This window comes from Rhynchophorus ferrugineus, unplaced genomic scaffold (genome assembly GCF_030347505.1).
Source record: "Rhynchophorus ferrugineus isolate W39M unplaced genomic scaffold, kcgeb_rfMv2 rfM8, whole genome shotgun sequence".
NCBI lineage: Eukaryota > Metazoa > Arthropoda > Insecta > Coleoptera > Curculionidae > Rhynchophorus > Rhynchophorus ferrugineus.
The window spans coordinates 12,306,634-12,332,316 of record NW_027472587.1 but is presented as its reverse complement, the minus strand read 5'-3'; the positions used below and the strand labels follow the sequence as shown (position 1 = coordinate 12,332,316).

General features: G+C 32.9%; 1 protein-coding gene across 8 annotated transcripts in view; it reads right to left on the bottom strand.

The window, feature by feature from the left end:
- Positions 1 to 25,683, bottom strand: part of LOC143200829 (uncharacterized) — a 205,005-nt gene that overhangs the window by 162,685 nt on the left and 16,637 nt on the right. For 5 of the 8 annotated variants that reach the window (XM_076411547.1, XM_076411548.1, XM_076411549.1 and 2 more), the window contains exon 2: positions 10,281 to 10,301. The exons of the other annotated variants lie outside the window; for them this stretch is intronic. The gene's annotated coding sequence lies outside the window, so the exon portion shown is untranslated. The remainder of the gene's footprint in view (positions 1 to 10,280; positions 10,302 to 25,683) is intronic. 8 annotated transcript variants of the gene reach the window in all.

Genomic DNA, 25,683 nt, shown 5'->3' with positions numbered 1-25,683 from the left:
AAAAATAATGTTATAATTCAGACATATTATTTTATATGTAGTGCAAATTTATCGTTAATTTTTCTAGTAGTATTTCTCTGTAAAAATACCTATAAAAAAGTCATAAAATAAAATAATTTAGAAAAAAAAACATTTGCGTCATTATAGATCATAAATAAACTATTTTAAATTTTAAATTTATTCAATGTTCCCATAGTATATAACTTAGAAAAAAATACTTAAAATATAAATGGTACCAATATTTTTTATGTTATGCCGTTTTATTTTTATTATAAGCTAGATGACAACCTTGAAAAACCACCTTATAACAATTCTACCTATTTACTTTATCCTGAATAAAAACAATTTCAACAAAAAAATTGATTTGAAAGGAAAATTGACCTTTGAAATAATGAAATTTGAAATGCTATATCGCTTCAAACCTGTGACCTAGTCGTTTTGGTCGCACTGGACGGTTTGTATGAATACGGATCTTATTTATACATTCTATCGTGTATCGATAGCACAAGGGGCCCTAATGTAATTATAAATCGTTAAAAATCTCGAACATGCTGTGTATTTTCCTTCCAAGGCAAAAAAATATTGCAAGGCTGCTTCCTGCCTTATAGTTGAACATCAGTAATTTATTAACAGCAATGATACCATTCTAATATAAGTATTTACTATTTTAAGTACCTAATTATGTCTAAAATGTAATTAACCTAATATCAAAGTAAATAACACTATTGATAACATTTGAGATTATATTCAATATAATGTGATCACATGTAGTAAAGTGCAAAATACACATTTCCTGTGGTTTCATTTTACTTATTTTATTGTAGAATAGGCTTCAGATTGTTTGACTCTAAACATTCTAATTAAGATGTAAAAGTTTAGCAGTTTACTGTACCGATTGAGTAACATTTTCTGAAATGTGTGGATAAATTTCGAATGCCAAAACTTATGGGACACCTCTAGGAATATAGTTGAGTAGACTTTTTCTTCACAGGTCTGTCATTCTATACACCTGGTCATTTGCTGAATGTTTGTTCATAAAACCAAACGTTAAGAATAAATGAAAAGCAAGTCAAAGAAAAAAAAGTATAATTATAACAAATCCATATTATTAATATTCGGCACATATTACTATTTATTTCAAAATCATGGCTGTCATTATCACATGAGCACCACACAATATTAAATATCAAAAATAAGAATTACGTCAAACTATGTAGTTATAACTTATTACAAAAGACTTCGGTAATGTCAGACGAATATCAAATCCACTAATTTATTACTGTTCAGACATTTGAAACGATTTAAAAAATGTTGTTGATTGATCGTATAAATTAACAAATATATCATTAACATTTCATGCTAAACTTAATGGAAATGAAGATATGTATGCGTGCAACAATTTTAATTTCGTATAATCTAAAATAATCGAATCACCTTTTCTCAAAACAAAGGTCATATTTTTCAAAGGATTTTAAAAGCTGACACAGTTGATGTATGTAGGTCTTTCTTGATCATTAAAAGATCAAAGTATATTTTATTCAAGAGAAAAAAAGTATTTTTGGATGATATATGATACAACAATTCACCGCTATTAAAAGAAGATATCAATAAATATCAGCTCGTTATTTCTGATAAAATTGGATATAAGAATATAAGGTGGGCATATGCTATTTGTAGGTAACGTTGTACAATCAATCATTATTTATGAATCAATGATGATATTGAATATTTTGATACATAATACCTCATAAAATGATAATCGAATAAGAATTAAACCAATATCACGGATTATTATAATTACAATTATGTTGGTACTGTTAGAATTGAAGTGCTGTACCGTATTTTATTGCCGAGTGTCCGCTCTCGTGATGTTGGTGTTTTCTAGGAATATCCAACCTGTAATTCGAAGTGATTCGGTGGATTCCCTGACATAATCGTCACAGTACAGGGTGCAAAACCACCAAAGGCGGACTGAAGTTATTGTGAACTAACCTAGTCTACTAAAATTTGGGTAGGAGCTTACGGTTCAGTGATTCAGAGATGCTTTAGCTGCTTGGAGCTATTAGATTGAAATAAAAAGGATTTCAGGTATGGATATGTGAATAAAAAACATCATCAACTGAGAAAGACCCAGTGAAAGCCATCTGAAGCAATCAAAAACTCAAAAGTCGATTGAGGAGTTATATGCATATTTGATTGTCAGCTATCTTGAGAAATTAAACTAATAACGAATATTGCATGACTCTGGCAAAGACTCAGGTTAAGACTGAAATCAATGAAAACAATGGTTAAAGTACCCTTTGTATTTTCCGGAAGTCTCGATGTGTTTCCTAGCACATACACACTTTTTATCGAAAATGTCCATAAACCATTTGCTTAAATAGAGAGATGAATCTCATACTTCAATACGGGGATGGTTGCGAGTTTGCTGAAATAAGTCTTTGGTTTCAAATAAGACCCTAAAAAGAAATGTAAATCAGTTTATCTAGGAGACTAATTATGGTAAGTCCAAGCAAGCAAAATCTAATGATGTATAGAATGAATGACACATTGTGGATGAACAATCAGATTTGAGTTATGTGAACCCTAATGAGGCAATTTTTTGACCATCAATAAAACCAGTAGGGTTTAAATAAAGTTCACCAGTTATAGGGCGATTTTATCCGAAATCTATACATTTGTTGATATGCAATAACCCAATTAAAGATCCCTCTTCATATTGTATGCTTATCAGGCTTCAGGTTTTACGTCAAATGAACTTTGGCAACTTGCGTGATGCACATACAAAGCGAGCATACGTTGTAGAGAACATCTTGAAATATCTTATCATTTTCCACGATGCTGAATTGATAATTTATCGGTTTACTAAATATATTGACATTTGAAGAGCTCGTTATTGGAGGTCAGTGATCCCAGTATCACCAATTGATTCAGGCTTTCTAAATTCAATTCCTCTGTTCACAGTTGCTGCGGTAAAATCAATATTCCGATTACATTTGTACAAAGTTTGAAACCTTGTTTAATACTGAAGACGCATTATTTTCTCATAGAATCCTTCATTTTTTTCTAGCATTAAACTGGTAAAATTTTGCATAAAAAAAGTGAAATGCTACTTAATATGGATCTTAACACAATACTATTCGTGATGATTTGAACACAATGCCTCGTGAACATGAAAACGTTTATTATAATATATAAGACATTATCTTTCTTTCCGTCACACGGCTCAGTGAACGATAACGTATTCCCAAGCAATAAAAATGAAACTCAAACCAAATTAACCGCTCATGTAAAAAAGGAGACGTCCCCTTATACGCGGTACTTTGTACTTTCAAAAATCAAATCAAGCACAGAGAGAACGGAGATTGACGCTGTTTCGTCGCGTCCCTGTTCGAAAAGGGCCGCCGGCTGATTCTTTTATGTGCCATTTTGAGGCCCCGACTCGAGCCCTCTACGTCCTTTTATCCGTTATTTAATTTATCACCCGACCGACTCAATAGAAGGAACGATATGGCTGCGAGGGGACGAAGAGCACCGATAAATAAAACATCACCGAAACCCCCCGGTCCACTGGGGTAAAATATCGATAAATCGAGCAAAATAATAATAGCTATGATGGGGAATTTGCATGAATGAATAAAAAGACAACACTTAGGACATATAACAGGAATATTTGATACTATACGTTTTGCCTATCTCTCAAGCAACTTATGGAAGGTATTCCAAAAGAGCAGTTTCTCCTTTGAACTAAACCATTTATCGAGTTATTTTTTAACTTGGGAGTAGTCGAATAGAACCAGGTACAGAGGGAGTATGACGGGTGCGACAGAACGTCCCGTCTAAGTGATTTCAACACTTCTTTGACTGGTTTTGCTGTATGTAATTCTGCTGCAAAATGACCTATATGAAACTGGCTACCAAAAGAAGCTCAATTTATAAGAGTCAAAGGCGTTTTGCGCGAAAAATATGATAGATCGAGTCATTTCTGAAATATATCATAAACTAGTGATGAAAACTAAAACATGTACGATAATCCAAAAACATAACATCGTGAACAAATGGTGATAAGTAATCACAAGCTTTTCTAATGAGTATGATACTGTATGTGTGGTATAGACTAGGAAAGAATCGATGGACTCGGAAAATGGAAGAAACAGGTTGGTATTATTAAATAAAAGAAACGGTCTGAATAAGACAAAGGCCGACCCCGCATTTGTTTGACGATACATCAAAAATTGCATTATAACAAAAAATGATAATAATATAAAGACCATGACATCATATTAAAAGACAAAGATACAAACAAAATCCAAGTTGTCGTCCAACATATATATTTAAAATCGAAATATAAAAATCAATAAAGTTTTTATTCTTATTACCGTATTCCCAACCACTGTTCCACATATACTTGAAGCCCTTTGTGTATCGACAAACGGCCGCATTTCCTTTTTCGATTGGAAATGGGTATAAGGGGAGGTAAGGGATTCAAGCTTGGCGGAAAACTAGCGACCAGAGAGACTAAATCTATTAAAAACGTAGGAACAAGTCGGACAAGAAAACATCCCAAAAAAGGGGGAAGAGCATCGAATGTCTTCGAAGCGAATTCAGCGTTATCAGAGCAGTATCGTGAAATATTGAATAAATAGGGGAATGTGGTCGTCAGCACGAAGAGATAATAAAAAAAGGAGGAAAAGGAAACAATACAGGAAAGTTTTGACACCGACTCATCCAAAATTCAAATAATTGTAAAATTTCGTTTTCCAGGAATTTTGAAATTGGGTAATTTAATAGATTTTGATTTTTTCGAATTTCAACTTTTTCACCTCGTATCATTGCCGCTAGCGCCGCCATATTGGAAAAATGGCACCTAAAAGCCGGTTCTCAATCTCAATTCGCGATAAAAACATTTATATACAAAATGCAAGTAGAGAAAATTTCGTATAACATATGTAAAAACCGTTTTTCTTTGCATTAATGGGACAAATTTTTTTTCTAACCTGACAAATACATATTGTAAATAAAAACTGTGAAAACCTACTTGAAGACGCTCAAAAAATGATTCCATTTTATTTACTAGACATTGTCACTTGGAAGTATCACGTATATCGATAAATACCATATAATAAGACACTTCTTGAATAATAATGACGCCCTTGAATATATTTATAAAAACAAATTAATTCACACTGTTTATTCAGTATATGAATATTCAAATATACAAGAGTGCAACTGTAATATTAGAGAGCTCAAAATCGTAAATTATGTTTAATGCTGCTCACTTATAAATCACAGTAATTCGCAATGTCAAAACAAGGCAATATTTCCAAATATTTATATACAATTCCTAGACAAATGTCATTAAAATGTTAACGAGGTTATAAATATTTGAGATATTATTATAATTTACTTCGAAATAAACATATTATATTCCAATTATATGTTAAAACATCTATATTATAACGAATGATTGATGAAATTAGGAAAATGTAAAACGAGGAAACAAGATTTAAAAAAAATAAAAAGTGAAAAACGTTCCCTATTATACATTATATTAATTTACATATAAAACCATTAAATAAAACAACACGAAAATCAATTAACCATAACAGTAAATTTATGCAAAACTGCAACCATAAAAGATATATCGTAATATTCAGGAGGATCAAGCATAAATCAATATTAAAATTGGCCATTTGAAATTATAATTATGATGTTTAATTTAATAAATTATAGATATATTCGAATTATTATTTTCTCTGGTGATGCTTTCGAAATATTCATGATGCTTAAATGTGTAGAAATTTAAGCTGTATCAATTTAATCCATTACAAAATGGATGGATTATTTTATTTCGCGTGCAATCAACTGATAATTGTGTTATTACATCAGTAGTCGTAATGGAAAAAATGTTTGCGATATAATATTAGCGGCAATTTCATTAATACAAAGCGCATTTAAAATGGAATTTAATTTAAATAAATTATACACTATAGATATTGCATTCGTGAACGACTCACTAATTACCTGTCCATGATGAAACAAACGGGGATATAACGACATAATGAACCTGAATTGGATATTTAAACAATTGAATACATTTAATTTAAAAAAAACGCTGGAAAATGTCTTATTCAAGCACGGCGTACCTGGAATTCAGAAAAAAATCTATAGGCTGCTTTGATCATAATTCATTAATTATCCTGAGTTCTGATTTACTAAAATATTGTTAAAAACTTCCACAACCCATTATTATAATTCCTCATGATATGGTACATCCAAAATACACAGTTGATTAAGAGGGTATTTTTTAAAATTTAACTTCTAGAAACTACATTTTTCGAAATGGTTGATATATCAAGTTCTGCTACTTAGTTAAAATTAGTTGTGAGCCTTTTCCATACATTCGTCTATCGTATTAAAGTAAAATTATAAGAAAATGTTTACTACCTTAAAAACAATTTAAGAAGTGTAAAAAATTGTTAAAATGTCTCGTTTCTTTTTAACAGCCGTAAATTACCGCACAATTACATTTTTAAAAACATGATTCATATATTCTTAAAGAGTTAAACTTTGAACCATATTAGAATACCTGCCTTAGTCATAATACGTAAATATATGATCACATCTGAAGAACTTACATATATTTACAGTACATAAAAAAAGAGAAATTCATGTTCTATAGGCTACAAAACACAGGAATACAAAAAAGTATGTTTTAATCAACTTTTTTAAAAGCAATTTATCTCAATATTCTGTAGTTTCAGATACTGAAACTATTTTAATATCAGTTTTTTATTATTATCCCCAACCCTTTACCACAATATGACATTAATTATAAATTTCCAAAAATAGGGAAATGTTGATACGTAGCATTTTAAAAAAGGGCGGTTATTTGATCAAGTTACGATTTTAATTTGTAATGCTATAAAAATTGCGACTAAAATCATGTCATGTTTCTCACCAAAAAAAGTCTAATAAATGAGATTTAACATGAATATAGTTTCAAAACTAATGAAAGACATCAATGAATCGAGACAACGACATAATATAGACGTTTTATCGATTGCTATCAAATTACTACCGTTATTACTATTATTATTATTAATGACTGTACGTTATCTATGCTTCAAACGCTCCACACGCAACCACAATTACAAAAAAAACCTCATTACTGCCACAGGAAGGAACGAACAAATAGGCACGAAGGAAAAAAACAAGGAAAGATGGAGGAACAAAGCTCGTGCAAAGCGTGAGACCGAGAAGAACGAACGCCAGAGGCACAAAAGATTTACTCGGCCTTCTCGTGGTCGGTCCTCAGACGACAGGATTTAAAAAAAAAGGAAAACGATGACTGCCTCGGTCTACCTTCGTGAAAACCGGTTCTGAGTTCCCTCGGGGCCACCACCGTCTGTCTAATTGTCTTTTCTGCTGTTCGTCTGAATGTGCTGGAGACTTTGAATGTTTTGAGTGGACAAAATCCGGTTTGCGACATAAATATATGAATTTTGCCGGATTGTTTCATAACACAGTCCTACTCCTAATTAGTACAATCTTCATTTACAAATTAATTTATTACTATTGTTCTGTTTCCATTACAACAAGTCACAAATAAGACGAGTGTGGGATATATACATCAGATATATTTACGAAACTCAAATAAAATTAAACTACTTAAGCTAAAGTCAAGAGTGACATTAATACACTATACAAGTTCGGGTGGTCTAGTTTGCTTCAGTTTTCGAACTTCCTCCGTATTGTCCAGTAGCTACGATTTAGTAACCTTATTTCATGTTCTAAGGCGAAATCTTAAATAACTTTGTATGTTAGATCCATTTGATTTCGTGATCTTCGTTAAAGGTTCGATATGTAGCGATAAACATTGGAATAATTTTATTTTGGTAGTGATAGATTACTTATCAACCGTATATTTGCACCCCATAAGAACAAATAGGTTTTATAATATTTATGAAAAACTGATAAATCAATATCCTTGATCTTTGATGATTAAAAGTTTTAGTCATTCAATAAATAAATGAACAGAAACATTTTTCAACGAATATTTTTGTTCTCGAAGTTGCAAATATTATTTCTTGAATAAATATTTTTGTTACCAATAAGAATCAATAAAATTAAATTCAAAAATCCTATTAAGCATTTTATTAATAAACCTTCAACGAAATAGACTAAAAATGTCACCAAACATTAATCAGATTATTAATAAAAAAACAAGTAGCACATTTTAAAAGTTACTCAAAGATAATTAGTTACATTTAGTCATTTCAAACCGACAAATGAAGACCTAAAAACCTCAAATTATATATCTCGAAATATATCAACATAATGAATCAACATCCTGCTGCGCACAGTAAAAAAACACACAAACACACACGCATCCACAAACTCAAATAAAACGATATCTGTCTCCAAACGAAAGCCTTTCGAGTGTTTACGATTATATTTCATTCATCACTGTCAACGAGCGCAGGATACTTAAGATGCGTCTGAGTATAATCTCTTTTCATCTGTTGCCAAAAATACTCTCCGATCCAGGTTTAAGATTCTGAAGTGGGGCAGATATTGCCGAGATAAAAAAAATCGGACTATTAACCCGACTTCCGAGAATCGGCCACTTATTCTGCGGCGATATGAATTTAGATTATTTTTAATGGCTTTAATTGTATTCAAATGCTGCAGTGTGTAATTAACGTCTGTATTTGAGGAAGATAATGTTTTTCAACGGCATTGATTAATAAGAATTCCGACTGCTAATTGGTTTGTTTTTATACAGAAAATGTTTTTACTCCTTGTTGATCAGAATGTTAACGTACTGTACGAGGGTTGCTAATTATATTTCTGGCCTTGGTGCTGCTAAGTGTGGTCGATTGAGATTCTTCGGAACATTTGGTAATTTGAAGAGTCGCAACAATGTAACGATGAACTTAATTATTTATACAATAATAAAGGCCAATCATACAGCACTGTAAGTAATTGGTACTGTAACGAATTGAAGTGTGACTGATGTCCGATCCAACACCAATTCCATGAAGGTAGCCCGAATTGATAACTTCTTTTTTACTTCGAGACTCGAAGAAGCGGCGAATACGTTGGAGAATCGCATGTTTTGGAATTACCTCAGAGTGGCAAGAAGTGCTACGTGAAAATTGATTCCAACGCATGGAAAAGTGCAATTTTCATAAAAAATATTTTGAAAAACAATCAATCCAATACCAATCAACAATATCTGTTTCTCCATTATTGGCATAGAAATAACAAGAGCAATTGTCGTATCATGTCTCTACGCAGGCCAAGTCAGAACATCCTTGATATTTTAAATATTGAGATATATATGTTAACGAGTTATGATAAATAAAATGAATCACTAATTCCTCAGTTGATATTCATGTTTATATTAAATATTTATTAATCAGAATTTTATTTTCAATCTTAAAAAGCTTCAATATAGATATTTAAATCATCTGAATTAAATACTGAATCACACAAAATCTCCACTAAGAACTAGTAAACATAACATTATAAAATCTCTTCTCACATCTCAAAAGCACGATTTACAACACACGAAGAGGCCTTTTAGAAAACTACATTGATAGGAGGATAATTATAAAAAGCGTATTAAAATAGAACAAATTACTCAAAAACTTAGTACATATAGTAATTTAATTATTGTATTCAGCTTCAAACCTAAAATAAATTCTGAACAAAGGTAGCTACAGATTAAAACTTTTAAAATTCATTATATTCCAAGCATTGAAAGCAACTGAACAGTTCAATCAACCAGAATACGTTCTGTCTGCAAAATAGTTAGACTTCATTCAATATTATTCTCCAGTTTGACATAAATTAGAAAGAAAAGTTAGGTATTGAGAACAGAGACTGACAGTGATTCAAACAATTACTAAAATATTGTATACTGCTATATTTATTTACCAATTCTGGTGAATAAAACATAATAACAGAAGATATTTCATTTGAGTATTCGCCGAATAACCGAACACGAATGAATTTGTAAATTTTCTTTACATTTTTACAAAGAGATTACGCATTGTGTTAAGCCGGCTATTATTCGAAACACCAAACGCGTCATCAAAAAAACTGGTAGAGAACAAAAAAATATTACGGCTCCTAATTGAGCGGTTGAAAGTCGAACTTTGCTTTACCTGAGAACCGAAGAGGAACTGTGTTTCCCACACGGAACGCGTCGGTCAAGTCAGCGTCCTGCGTCCAATTTACATAAAGCTAATCGTTCTACGTCAGATACTCACTCTCTGCGGACAAATATTCACCTGGAACAAAAGAAAAAACGCATTAGCTTTTTGTCGTTTTACTCTGTCTTATAATAAATGTTAAAGTAAAAAATTGCTTATCCAACTTAATATGTTTTAATTAATTACATCTTACATTCGATATGCTTAGTACAATCTTAATTTATAAATTATTTTATTACTACTATTCTGTTGTACTTGTATTAATACACAAGCAAGGCGAGTACGGGATTAATACGTCATTATTTGCCATCTTAAAATAAAACTAAACTACTTAAGCTAAAGTTAAGAAAAACACTTATACACTATACAAGTTCGTGTGGTTTAGTTCGCTTCAATCTTCTGATTGAAACGTTGCTGTGAGTTAGCAACCTTATTTAATGTTTAAACGCGAAATCTTGGATCACTTCTTAAATCCATTTGTTCTTTCGTTGATCACGTAGCGATAAGCATTGGTAATTAGTTGTAGAACTTTGTTTCTGCTGCGATGGATTAATAGTTGATTTGATGTTTAGTGCTACCCCATATTTTCATCCCACAGGTCCAAATTGGCTTTATCATTGACTGATAAACCAATCTCTTTGATTTTAGGTCTAGTTGAGAGTATTTTCCGACTAACCAGTACAGTTGCTTGACTTTGAGTCTAATCTGATCTGCTTTTTGTCTAACATGATGTTTCCAATTTAAGATACCATCGAGATGGATGTCGCGGTATATAGCTGATTCTGCTTGAGGAATCGGGAATCCGTCAAGTGATACAATTAGGTTTTTGTCATTTCGCCGCAACGTAAAAGTAGCATGAACGGATTTGGAGCTGTTAAGCTGTATTTTACAGTCTCTAGGCTGTAATTTTGATATCGCAGGTAGAAGCGAAATAGCAATATTTTATTTTGCTTTTATTTAAGCTTAGTTTTTGTGATTACTTTGAAATCAAATTTCCGATAACATATATAGGATTTTTGGAAATTAAATTAAACAAGCTGATAAATTTTCTTGCTTGATTGTGGTAATTTATATTGATTTTGATTATTATTTACGCCCATTTACACTATTATAGGAAACAAATAAACATATATATTACGCTATGCATACTTCATTAATTTTAAATCAAACCAAATGCATCACGGCTTTTAATGGACTAATGTGAGATTTTGAGCTTTGTTACGTCATGTAATTTGTGTTTGACAGTCATTGACGGCACTCAATCCCTCGAATTTTAAGAAAAAATATTTAAAAAAAAAGTTTTTGTTAATTAAACATTTATTACAAAAAAAACATCACCGAGACAAAAGAAAGGCTTGATAAATATTATGGAGCCTCTGCGCCATTAATTTCAGTAATTAAGAAGTGATTTACTGAGCTCCATTGTGGTCATAACCGCACAAATGACGCCGAACATTCAGGTCGCCCAAAAAAGGTCGTCACGCCAGAAATTGTCATGGAATGATATTGGATGATCGGAAAATGAAAGTACATGAGGTGGCTGAGGCTATAGGCTTAACTGAGCGGGCACATCACATTTTACAGGAATATTTCAATACCGCATGAGCTTTTCAAAAACCTATTCAAAGGTGATTGGCAGATTTGATAGTGATTTGAAGCAAAAAAGACCAGAAATGGCGAAGAAAGGAGTAATGTTCCACCAATACAATATATGAGCGTAGTTACCATGGTAAAATCCATAAATTAAGCTACAAACTGCTACCCCATCCGGAACAATCTCCAGATTTAGTCTCCTGCGACTATGTTCTGTTTCCTAACCTGAAGAAATAGCTGGGTGATAAGGGGACATCATCGCAACAAACGCCTATTTTGAGTGCCTTGAGAAAACCTACTATTTAGAAGGAATTAAAACACCACAAAATGTACTGAGAGGTTATGTTGAGAAATAAAATGCTTTTTTACCGGAAAAAAAAGCACCTTTTATTCGAAAAGTCTAAACTACCCTAGTATTAGAATACGATCCCTTAAAATAAAGTACTCTAAATAAAGTAAAAATGCGTTTCCATCCCTATACATAAAGAATAAACAAATACGCAGAAAAACTATGAAATAAAATTTAAATAAAAAAAATAAACATTCGATCTGTTCGCCAAAACACCATTAACAAGTCGTGGGAGCAACGGAATGATCAAAACACGTATTTCAAATAACTTTTCAACAACTTTAAATTCAGCGGAGGACAAACAGAAATAAAACGAAAAACAACGCGAAGCAATTATTGTCTTCTTTCCCTTCTTCTTTTGTTTTTTTTTCAGTTGTTTTCGTCCCGTTTCGATCGATTGCGAAAGTCGTAATTCGTCTGGGACAGGTTCAAGACGGCCCTGGAAACTAATGTATTTTAATGCTTCCATTATGGTAATGTGATGGCTTATAAAAATTTATTAATGAACGATGTTCTGAATTAAAAGCGAATAGGATTAGATTACTCATTTACGTCTGATTTAAATGGACTGGTTTATTTACATTTTGAACGTGCCGCGTTGTTTTCTAATTAGTTTCTATCACCTTTCGATATACGACGGTTTCTTTTCTTTCTTCAATTATTCTTCTATGAGCCCATAGAAGTTTAATAAAAAAATTTATTTAAAAATTTTACATTATAGAAATTGAGTCTTAAATTAAAGTCAATAAGCAGAAACCCAATATTTTTCCAATAGATTTTTTAACTAGCTTTGGGAACTATCGATTGAAAACAGTCGAAACAGTTGAGAGTCAAAAAAAATAGCAACAGAAAATAGTATTACTATTTTCAGTCAAATGCACGGTTCGACTGTTTTTTTCCATTCGTGATGTCAGACGAAGATGTACATATTCTTGTCTGTATAAAATGTGAGATAGGAAAGGACGGAGATAAATGCTTGGAGCAGTTAATTATAAATGTCTTTATATTCTCCAATGTATATAAAGGAAGTAGGATTACTTTTATACTGAATGTTCTGTGGATGTATAAAAAGGAATGGAATAATAACACCACAAATATTTTATCGTGTTTTAATATATTAATTGCTATTTTTAAATAACATAATAAATATAAATAGTACAATAGAACTTAAATAAAACCTAAAAACTAAAGATTTTCAATAACCATAACTACTAAATAAAATGTAAACGTATACCTAATCATTGAAAAATGTAATCCATGATGAACCTAAAAATGATCGTACAATAACTACCAGACCCTTTTTAAATAAAAGTTTTATTTCTTTTTGAACGGAAATATTTTTAAATTACTGCGAATATTATCATGTTCAACTTTTCTCCCGAGAGGCGATTTCTTCGATAGTTAATTATTTGCCCAGATTTTGAAAAAACCCGTTCCCAGGGGATAGGTGTTGTGGGTATAGAGGAATATTTTACGTGTAACTGATATAATTCAGGTAGTTTCATTTTATGGGTTTGCCAAAAATCCAATGGGTTTTCTAAACGCCCTGGAAATAGAAATAGTAAATGGAATTTCCAAATACTACTAAATCTGTAAAGTTGCTGCAGTACTTGGAGTAATTATTCTTTCATTCTAGCCATTTTTTTATCAAAATATCTTTTGTGGTAACTTTTTGTATCGCCTCAGCATTATTTGCAATCCTGCTTTCTTAAATCTAGGATCTAAAAATGTGGATTTCCCGCATATCGTATTATAGGTAGCGGTAGTATATAGGTTGCGGATGGGACTGAAGGCGAGAACGTTAAAAATCAGTCGAATGAACTAGTAGAACCGAAAATAGTAACTAAAAGTAAACGACTGAAACAGTCGATAGTAAAGAGTAATAAAATCAGTCCGACCGAAAATAGCTACATGAAAACTACTGAAAACAGTTACTAGTAAAAACAGTCGAACCAAAAATAGCGACTGAAATATTCGATAGTAAAAAGTAGTCAGTTACTGAACAGTCGATAGTCGATTTCAGTCGATTGTTCCTAACACTAGTTCTCTCCCAGAAGAATCTCAGAAAAGTACTTCAAATTCAGAAAACCAGGGAAAAAATCAGAAGTCGTTTTCTCCGATCGTCCTATAACTCTGTTACCTGTGATATCCAAGGTTTTCGAGAAACTACACATAGTAATCATAGAAGAAAGAAATATTATTCCAGAGCATCAATTTGGTTTGGTTTGGTTAGGCTTCAGGTTAAACTGAAAAATTTTCTGCCCCATCTGCATTTGAAAGTTGAAAGACTTGTCCTCCGGTAAATATTAACAACCATCAACACCCGCAAGCAGATAATGTTAAATATCCGAATGCATCTGAATTGCGTGTAATTTGGAAGAAACATGTACTAATGAAGCGCAAACAACTTGAGCTTAAACTGAACCAGATATTGATATTGGTTCGTAGGGCGTAAATCTAAATTATCTTTGGATAATAAAACACCATCAAGTCAATTCTTAAATCCATATGAACGTATGGTATCGAAGCATACAGTACTATTACTAAATCCAGCATAGCTATCCTTCAGAGATTCCAAAATAAAGTGCTACGTACCATCGTTGATGCCCCACATTATTCCAGTAACAGCGTAATTCAGCGCGATATCCCCCTGGAAACCATAACGAGTGTGAGCCAAGGTTCCTGTGTGAGGTACTTTGAAAAAGTGTGAATGCACTCGCTAAATAATTAATAATAGACACAGAATTGGTCTTAGTATAACATAAATCTCATCAAATACTTGTTGACTATTGGACAGATTGTGGAATGATAAGAGAATTATAATAAAAAAAGATGATCTTAGAGAAAAGAAGGCAGCGTCATCCGTAAATTTCATACTACATGATCGTAAATTTTACTATTTGAATTATAGCGATATTAGCCATGTAGATATTGAATAGTACTTGGAACAAGTAGGGAACGTTCTGAAACACCAGAGTGGGTGAATCTTTTAGTTCAATAAAAAAAAATCGCCGGCTTTGAGTTGGAATATCCGGTTTTCCAAATATGAGTGTATCAAGTGTACAAAATCACTAGGAATACCAAATTAATACCTTGAATATTAGACCATGATACTTTGTCGAAGGTCTTAGTCAGGCCGAAGAATACCGCTCAATATATTTTTTCATCGTACAAAATAATTACAGGTGTAATATAAAAAATGCATTGCAGATTTATTTTCGTGTTCGGCGCTTTCTATTAAACTAGGAAAATCATGTTCGTGTCAAAACCTCGCCTGCCTCGATCCGAATAATCGAGCAAGCCCCGAACTGTCCGAAAATGTACTAATAAACGCTCATTTCCATATTAGAACAAAGAGCCTGCGGTTCGTGACTAAAATCAACGTGATCGGATAACGTCAGATTTCGTGCTACAAGCGACTAAATTTATTATGTTATTTATCCGTTCAAAATCCCATTGTCGCTGTGACAAGCCGAAATCGTTTGATAGCGATATTATTTTAGCCAATTCATTGTTTTCTATGCGAAAGCTCTGTTGCTCTATACACGTATTGACAAAACAATTTAACACTTCAACATTGATGACATGGTTTGAATGGCATTTTATGTAACGAGTTAAAAAAATTTAATAATTTTTTATTAGCGTGAAGAGAAATATAAAAGACGACTTGGCGTAATAAACTGAACAATACATGTAGGTCTCATTATTTACACGGAACCAGTTTTGTCAACATGCAACAAGATGTAGTATATTCCATGGTGTTCACATTATTTTGTCTAGCCCCTGTATATAAAAAAGTATGTTTGCTAAAACACATGACACATAAAATGACCATCCCATCCTTAACAGCTTTAAAGCATTAAAATAAAAAACCTGGTCCAAGTGTAACTCGAACAAAATACTATGCAAATATTATAAATTCTTCACGACTCCACTAAAACCCAACCCTAACCAAAAAGGAAGATGACCAGAAAAAAAAACGTAAGAAAACAAACAGTTTTTTTTTTGCTTTATTTGCTGTTTGTCCAAAAGCATCGACTGGTCGACGTGGTCGACCAACTGGAAGGTCGGTCTCGGGCGCACCAGGTAAAAGTCTAAACACGAAACCTCTACATTTGTACGTCGTCCGAAGGAACGTAAATAATCGTCCCTGCGGGAGAGGCGATAAACAAAACGTCTCTTCCAAAAACGACGCTGTCTCTAATGGACGGTTCCACCTTGAGACCATAATTGGGGTCAGATTTTCAGATTAGGATTCGCTCACAACTGAACGGAACTGCTTTCGCGTTGGGTGGAGCAGGATGCCGAAAGAGAAACGACTTGTAAAAGTGTCGTGCATGTTATTTAATTAGAAAACTATTTATTTTACACGTATTAGACACACCAAACTTGATTTAACCTAATCTTAGTTCTACTGTATGTAAATTCCTACCTAAATGTCATATTCTCTATTTATATCCTTAATGTGATGTTATTAAAAGCATATATTCGTGAGAATGCGAAATATCAATATAAATTACTGTTAAATACAATTATTTTAAGTCAGTTTTGGTTCCAACGATTTAAAAGCTGCAAGTTCGAAAACAATGAATTGAGAAAGACTTATTGAACGAAACCCCAAATCAAACTCTCAAAGATTTTTCAGTCTGCTCTGCAGTTGAATAAACTGTTTTCGGGCGTTTATATGCAATTGGAAAGATCCTAAAATGGGAAAATTACTATACAATTACCACTTATTCAGATGGATGCATGAAATGAGAAAATGGATAGATAATTGAATCACTGCCAAACCACCAGTGTTGTTCTTTCAACACGGTATCGCCTTGTCAGAGATATGGGAAAATAATTGATATATATTCTACCAATTTGTCTCGATAAACGCCTATAAAGTGAAAAAAAATAAGAGAATACACGCAAACACGCTCCCATTTTTCAGGGAGCAGTATTAAGAAAAAATTCTATGTTAGAGAACAAACAAAACAAAACTCGATAAATATATCAAAAATGTCATCATGGTAGACAATCTGCTATAACAATCTACTAGTAGATTGACTGCTTCTACACGCAATCTTAGTGATATTATCTGAAACAAAAAAACAAGTTTTCAACAATAAATTTCAGAAAATTCATTGCTATATAAAATTAAATAAAAACAAAATGAATATTATAAAGTGAAAATTTGAACAAAAGATGATATGAAAGAGCTAATAGAGAACATCCAGTCTAATAAGAAACAAAATAACAAAAACAAAGATACAGACTTAAGTTTAATAGCTATTAAAACATGATAATGTAGACAGTTGATCTGGCAAAGTACTCTAGTTTAGTAGAACCTTTCGAACTATTTGGTTCCTGTGATAGTAAAAATACAGATCTAGTCGTAGTAACATAATAAAATCAAAGAGAATAAAACAGAAATAAAGTGTATTGTATCATTTGAATTTACTAAAATTAAATGCAGAACATCATCTATGTATGAACATTCACTGCAACCCACTTTTACCTACTTCAAAAAGTATGTAAATAATAGAGAGTTGATTATTGAGCAGTAGATGATATTTTCATTTTAAATAATCTTATATTTTGTATATAATCGTATTTCTTCATGAAGTGATCTTATGTTTAAAACATCTGATTTTAAATCTTGTTCAAAAATGTATATGTTCATTAATCAGATCGGATGGTAGTAAAAGTTTCGGTCTGAGCACTTAATTTGTTATCACTCACATTTAACTAAGTATATTGGGGTGAATCCTGTATACTTTTGAACTCTTTGAACGTTATAGAAGTATATCAGGCTATATCACTTCATTAGGGGCCTTGTATGAAGAATCGATAATCACCAAATGGGCCTAAGTATACATTTGTACAGCCTTGTACATGTTATCTAAGAATAACTTCGATTTGCATCTGACAAGTCAATACATTTCGTTTAGTCCATTAAGTCCAAGATGTTTTCGATTAGAAAGTATGTGTTTCTTCCAAGTTAGACGATGTGCTAGAGATACGCAACGTAAAAGCTACACGGGTAAATTTTGTTTTATTTCAATTTTCAGCCTCAGTTCTTTTATTAAGGTATATATGTTATATTGTGAGACTTTTGGCTTCGGATTAAACTGCAAAATGTGTAAAGGAATGAGATGTCTAAAAACAGACGTCGTCAAGATAAAGGTTTTTACCTAGTTTTGCCCTCAGTGTCGTTTTGTATCACTGTTTAACAAGCCTTCCTTCCGTAAAACAAATAGTAATTCAAAGTAAATTGAAAGTGTTTTGTTTTGACCTCGTGAAGTTAAACAGGCAAAAAAATATGGCGTCCACAGACATACATGATCAGCCCGCCCTTATAGAAAATCACTCTATATTTATTGTTGGTATGGGTGTTTAGTATATTATAACTAGAGTTAGTAACTATCGACTGAAAACAGTCGAAACAGTAATAGTTGCAAAAGAGTCGATAGTCAAAAAATTAGCGACTTTCAGTCAAATGCATGGTTCGCCTGTCTTTTTTTTCAATTCGTGATATCAGACGAGGATGTACGAATTCTTTCCTGTATAAATTGTGAGAAAGGAAATGATGGAAGTAATTGCTTGGAGCAGTTAATTTTACATGTGCCTATATTTTCCAACCGTAGTATAATCGAGATGGAAATGTACATGTTCCTTCACGTACTAACTTTAAAAAAGAAAAGGGAAAAAATAATTACTGGATCTCATTAACATGCAACTATCTTTTTCCTTTTATAGGAAGTAGAATTACTTTAATACTTGAATGTTCTGTGGATCTGTAAAATCAAATGAAATTCTTCTATGGAATAGAATAATACCCCACAAATGTTTTATCGTATTCTAATATGTTAATTGCTATTTTTGAATAATATACTATAATGAATATAGGCAATACAATAGAACTCAAACAAAAACTAAAAACTAAAGATGTACAATAACCATGAATACTAAATATAGTTAGATCATAGGAAAAAAAAGCCTAATCCATGACATAATTAAAAATGATTACACAATAACTACTAGAGCCTTTTTAAATAAAGTAAATGCTTTATTTATTATTGAACGGAAATATTTTTTAACAAAAAATCGAAAGAGTAATGGAAAAACAGTCTATTAACAAACGTATTTTACTAATTATCATTCATAATTTTAATTCTTTTATCCTATTAAATTAACAATCTTAAAAACTATCTTTCCAAAATGCTGCTATATTAATATACAATATATTGTTATTTACAAGCCAACTACCAAAAAAGTTATTAAACTATAAGGACGACAGATCCAGAACGTTAAAGATCAAGTCGAATGAAACTAGTTGAACCGAAAATAGTAACTAAAAGTACACGACTGAAACAGTCGATAGTAAATAGTAACAAAATCAGTCGGACCGAAAATAACGACTGGAAACAGTCGATAGTAAGAAGTAGTCAATTACTAAACAATCGATAGTTAATTTCAGTAGAAAGTTCCCAACACTAATTATAACCTACTACGAACAATAATTAATATCACTTCATGGCTGTTAAAAGGAATAAAAAATAATTCAACCCTCCGAATATAAATAGCCCGTCAATATCAACAAACAGTTAAGATAATTGATAGTCCACTCGACCAATCTCCCGTGAACAAAGCACCGTATCGGAACCAATTAGGGCCGACATCAAACAACTACAAATTTTCGTAGCGCCTCCCGAGGCCATTATTACATTACCGTAAATCGTGTATGTGCCCCACTGAACAACAGACTCAATAGGTCAAAGAGTAGTGCAGATCCCGTGACCCCTCTGCGCCTGGACGACGCTGTCGCCTTTATCGGGAACGAAAGGGTCGTCGCCGAAACTGGTTTTCGAGCCGGTACCGCTGACTGCTTTTAAAGGTTGTTCAACGAAGCGTCACGAAACGACGGCGATGGGTGGCTGTGACGTTTCGGATCGAAATGTATGCGGGGTGATTGAAACACGAGGGTTGGTAACCTGAGTGGTGGTGCGAGAGGTAAATATCTAGGGTGAGTGAATGTTTGACAACGAGGATCTCGATCTGTATGTTAATAAAAGTGAGGAATGTATTAACTGATCGGAGGGGTGTTTTTATAACTTAACATCCGTTACTGAACATGACTTTTATATCATTTATAATGAGAATAACTGAGTAAGTGTTTTTAAATTACAAGAAAATATATTAATAGCTGATTCGATTAAACATTGTCCTTTCCCAACATGCCGTTTCTTTAAAACAAGTAAATTGTAACAAAATTACAACTAAAAAACTATAACAAGACAATATTTAATATTTTAAAGTTTCCTTTTTACCAACGAGGGTTTATCTCGACTGGACCTACAGTTTAACGTGGGCTCCGAACCACGACCCTCGGCTGACCAGTGACCAACTTAGAGACCATTACAGAGGACATCCAGTCTTATCCAGCCTGGTTACAGGCGTAACTGGGATGGTTATTCCTTGTCAACATACAATCATAAACATAAACTACATCTATGCCCCAGCAAGATTCGAACCCGCGATTATCACAACAGTACTGTCACCTTGACCACTGCGCCAACGAAGCCGGCACAAAATATTTTGTCAACGGTTATATTTTATAATAAAAATTTTAAAAAATCGTCCCTTAGAATCCTCTCACAGCGCCGCCTACCTAGTTCAATTATAAACCTTACCCAGCTCGAGATCAACTAAAAAGCGCAGACAAAATTTCATAGAAATCGGTTCAGCGGTTTAAGAGGGGTTCAGTGATATACACACGGACCGGAACATATGCCACTCTGACGTTATTCAATATTCATACATTCCAACACCACAATTATTGAGATCCTCTATCATTGAGAAACAATTCAGAAGGTTTACGAGCAAATGCCTAAAGTTACTTATTGACAATACATTACTCAATGGGTCTCTGGTTTCATTAAGGAACACATTTCTGGTTATATTGGAGATTTTTCACCTATGATACATTTCTTCTTGAGTAACGCATGCATTGGAACGTTCTACTGTTTTATCGACGCTTTTTATTAATATACGATTTATTTTTGACCGCTTTAGTTAACTTTTACTAGATACTGTTCTCTCAGCAAACGAACCTATTGATTTATATATATCTAACTTCCAACTTTAATGTATCCCAGTATGTTTTCACAACTGTTGCAACATGTGCAACAAACGCATCAGTTGTAGTTGACAGCAATCCCCACTGATCATCAAATCCTCGTCGTCAATTTTTTTTCAGCTGACAATAACGCTCTTTGTCTTCGGTGTCAAAATCACCACTTTTAAAACATCGAAATCAGTATTCAGACATACTTAACTTTTATTCATACTTCGACATACATTGAAAAACCTTTAAGTCAGGCTTCAATATGAAGCTGGTACGAATGTACCCGATACAAATTAATGCACAATAATTCCATCCGTTACAAATCCTTTAAAATTAATTTTTAGGCCTGATATGTAGTAGTAGATCCATGTTCACATACAGACGTAATGAAATTTCTTCGTGCAGGCTGTTTATTAACCCTTACAAAGACACTAATTGACTTCTAAGCAATGTTTTATCAACAGGAGAAATGTGTTAATCATTATTTCAAAACAAAGTTCCTCAATTAATTACCAATGGTTATTGTTACGCAAAAAAACCAAAATCTACAGGACGACCCCGAAATTAAATTAATCAAAAATTTACCAAATCTATCCATCCGAAGTTACCAAATCACAAGATTTCGGCTTAAAGCGTGAAACAAGGTTACTAAATCAGAGCAACGTGGAAACAGTACAGCCACCAGGCAACAAACAAAAAATCAGAAGATTGAAATGAACCAAACCATACGAACTTGTACAAAGTTTCTGATAACTTTAGCTCAAGTTAGTTTTTAAATTATATAATATAATTTTATACTTACTTAGGGAATATATATATATTCGTGTATTTACACCGCATTCGTCTTTTTATTATATCTTGTTTTCTGTAAATTTAATAATTAAAATTGTATGTATCTAATTAAATATATTGTTAAAAATGTGCCTGCTTATCATTATAATTATTAATTTTATAGAACGAGGTTTTAATAAAATACCTTGCCCTAGAAATATTTTAAATATCTTGGCGATTTAACCGAAATGCCTGGAATAATTGTTGAATTTGACACACATACGAAACAATTCCGACAATTCATATCACTCTTGCAAGCCGTATTCAAACATTTATCGAAGATAAGTACCGTGGTTTGTTTCGAGGAATTTCCAACGTTTTGTGGTGTTTGTTTTCCATGCATAATAAACACAAACCGCTCATTGGAATTTTTAATTTCGCAAAACGGATACGTAAAATGAGAGTTCAAATTTCTGAAAGCGAAATATTAACACGTAAACAATATGTTCGAATTAGCCTTACGATTTAAACCGCATGAAGTGTTGTAATTTCGTACACGGTATTACCTGTATCCGAATATTCTGCGATATACGGAACATAGCGAGGCAAAAGTACTCCAGGTCAGCGAAGCACATATAACTCCATGGAGTTGTATTGTAAATATCAAATAACACAAACACTCGTTTCACTACTAATAGGGTTTTGAGATACTAATATTTATTGACATATATATTTGTCTACAATGTCAATCCGACCAGGACATAAGATAGCAGTAACAGTATCAATATGATATGTTATACAAGGGGGAATCAAATATCAACGCTAATTTTCTAAAATAAATTTGTTGATTACTGGTATACACAAAGTAAACATTTAACATTTTTTTGCCACCGATTTGGAAGTTTGAATATTCCTTCTTAATACAAAGTTTAGAGGACGAGTTGTCAGCCAATTGTGTACATACTCCTCAACTTCTTCATTGTGTGCAAAAGCAAGTTTATTTTCTCGATATTTTTTTCTTAAACATTGGTAATTTTTGTGTAAAAAGATGAAAGAAAGCCTCTTGGACTTTTTAGGGTCGTAAATTTTCATATCCTTTATTGTATATTTTTTGTAATGTACCTATTATTGTATTTTTTAACAACCTTTAGCACCCGCAAGATAATGGGTCTTAAAAAAAGTTCAATGATAGTGTGAAGTGTGACTTTTTAATTATAGGATTTGTTGCCTTTGCACGACACCCGGCAACAGCAACAATTACCATGAATGGCAACATTCTTGATACTTTTTGGTAGACCGTTATTGCCAAATATGCCCAAGGGACGTTAGGACTTATAAGAGTTTATATATGAAGACGCGATGCTCAGAGTCACTACCATTCTTTTTGTTCAGTTGATTTTACTGTGTTTTGTGCTTTCTAATCTGAGATTCATCAAACAGTGAGTTTATTCACAGAGGATTCCAGTCTGTTTTTAATTTTATTCTATTCTATTTATTCCAATTGTTATCTTCTATTTATTATTCTTTATTTAATTATTTATTTATCTTTGTTTAATTTGGCGCAACACCTTACTAATGATTAAATATTGTCTGTGAGCATCCATCCTGTATCAGAACAAATAGTAATAACAACTATCTAAATTGGTATTTGCAAATAGTATGGCATTTCCCAGGAGACAAAAGGTTTTAACAGAATTATGGAATTACCAACACCAAAAGAGAAAACACCTAAGTCCCGCGCTCATTCAAGCACCCAAGGATGAAAGCTTGACCAATAAAAAACCCGACGATTTTCTTTCTGCGCGTTTCCTCAAGTAGCTGTGAGCCAATCACTCGAATAAATCTTAACGTACCCACCATTCTAACATATTAACATTATATGTATTAATATTATTTTGTCCAACTCCCACATATACGAACCCTTTGATTGGTTTCATTTTTCCGAAGACGTAAAATCCCAACTGATCCGACATTATCATTTAGCCACGTAGCAATCCAATCAGCCCGAAACCATTAAGAAGGCAAATCAAAAACACCATTCAGCAATCAGTCAAAGGCAGCGTATCAAGACAGTTTGCCATAATGGCAACATCCGAATTGATTACGGCGAGGTGCTCCACGTTCGAAACTCGTTCCGCGCGTCCTTTTACGCGATGCCGATACGGACCGGATTAGATTACGTCGATCCGCTGGAATTCGGATCCCATAGCGGGCGTTATAATCGCGAACCGGCTGGATTTAGACGTGGCCCGCACGAACGAGATTGGGAAGAGGAGGGGGAGGAGAGGTAGAAGCCGACGAGCGAAATCGAGCTGATGGAGGCCGATGAGGGTGGGTGGCGAATGAATGGCGGAAAGAACGCGGGGTGGGTTTCAGGAGCTGGGGCGATATCGAACTCGATGCGAGCTGCTGCCGCGTGGCGAGATTCAATTAAGTTGCCGTTAGGCCATTATGCAGTTTCGGAAAATAAGCGACGGCTAATGGGGAACCGGAGCTAGGGCTAATTGAAATTGTTCCAAGTAGCTCGGTTAGTTTTAATCAACATAATGAAAAGTCGTTTTTACATTTTCGTACTCGTACTAGTCAAGTTAAAAAAAAAGATTTTACTACGTCGGAAAACGCTATTCAATTCTTTCGTATAATCTATACATTAATCGGCTTTTGCCTCCCTTTTTGATGAAAACGAGAGCACCGATGGGCTTGAAATTTGGCAAGGTTAAAGCGTATACGGAGGAAGGATAAAATTTTTGGGTAATATGCCCTACAAATAAGTTTATTCCAATAAAACGAAATACACCAAAATCAAGCAACCATGAATAGCCGTTAGATCGGTGACACAAAATATATAAACAGGCTCGATTTTCATTGGATCTAGCCGACCCGTTGCCAGCTCTAATTCTAATACAGTAGATTATTCACCGTTTGTGTTCTAATCGACTAAAACCAGTAGAGGGAAGGAGCAATGTTTGGAGAATAGAACTGGTGGGATTTTTTATAAATTTTGACATCAATTTTAATTTATAGGGACCTCCTCAATCAAAGTTCAGTTTAGCTTGATCTACCAAAGAATGCGCCTTTTATTTTGAATAGCAAATAATTTGTATAATAATTTTACGATATAATTAATAATAATTAAATTAATATATAATAATAAATATATAATTAAATTTTTATCTTACACCATTTGGAGATAGACACTTCAGACATTTGGAAGGAGGAGATGTCATGTATTGGGCTGGTATAGGTTTTGAAAGAAGGACAGAAATAAAATTCATTTATGGCAAAATTAATAGTATGAGGTATATTAAATTATTCTAAGAAGAGCTTGCTAAATATGGAATATAAGACAATGCTGCTGTTTAAATTATTTTACAGAACACAATAATCAAATTTTGATTTTCGTTTCCTTCGATTGAATATTATTGAAAATTGTTAGGGTAAGGCAGCACCTACTGTGTACTCAAATAGTAAATAATGAAATAGCAATGTCGAACAACTACAAAATGATATCCATGATGAGTGGTTAGAACAAGATTATATTAAATACCTCTATGAAACTATACCGAAAACTGATTGAAGTTGAAAAAATATTGAAAAAAAAACAGAGAAAAAAAGATGTAACGACTACTGAAATA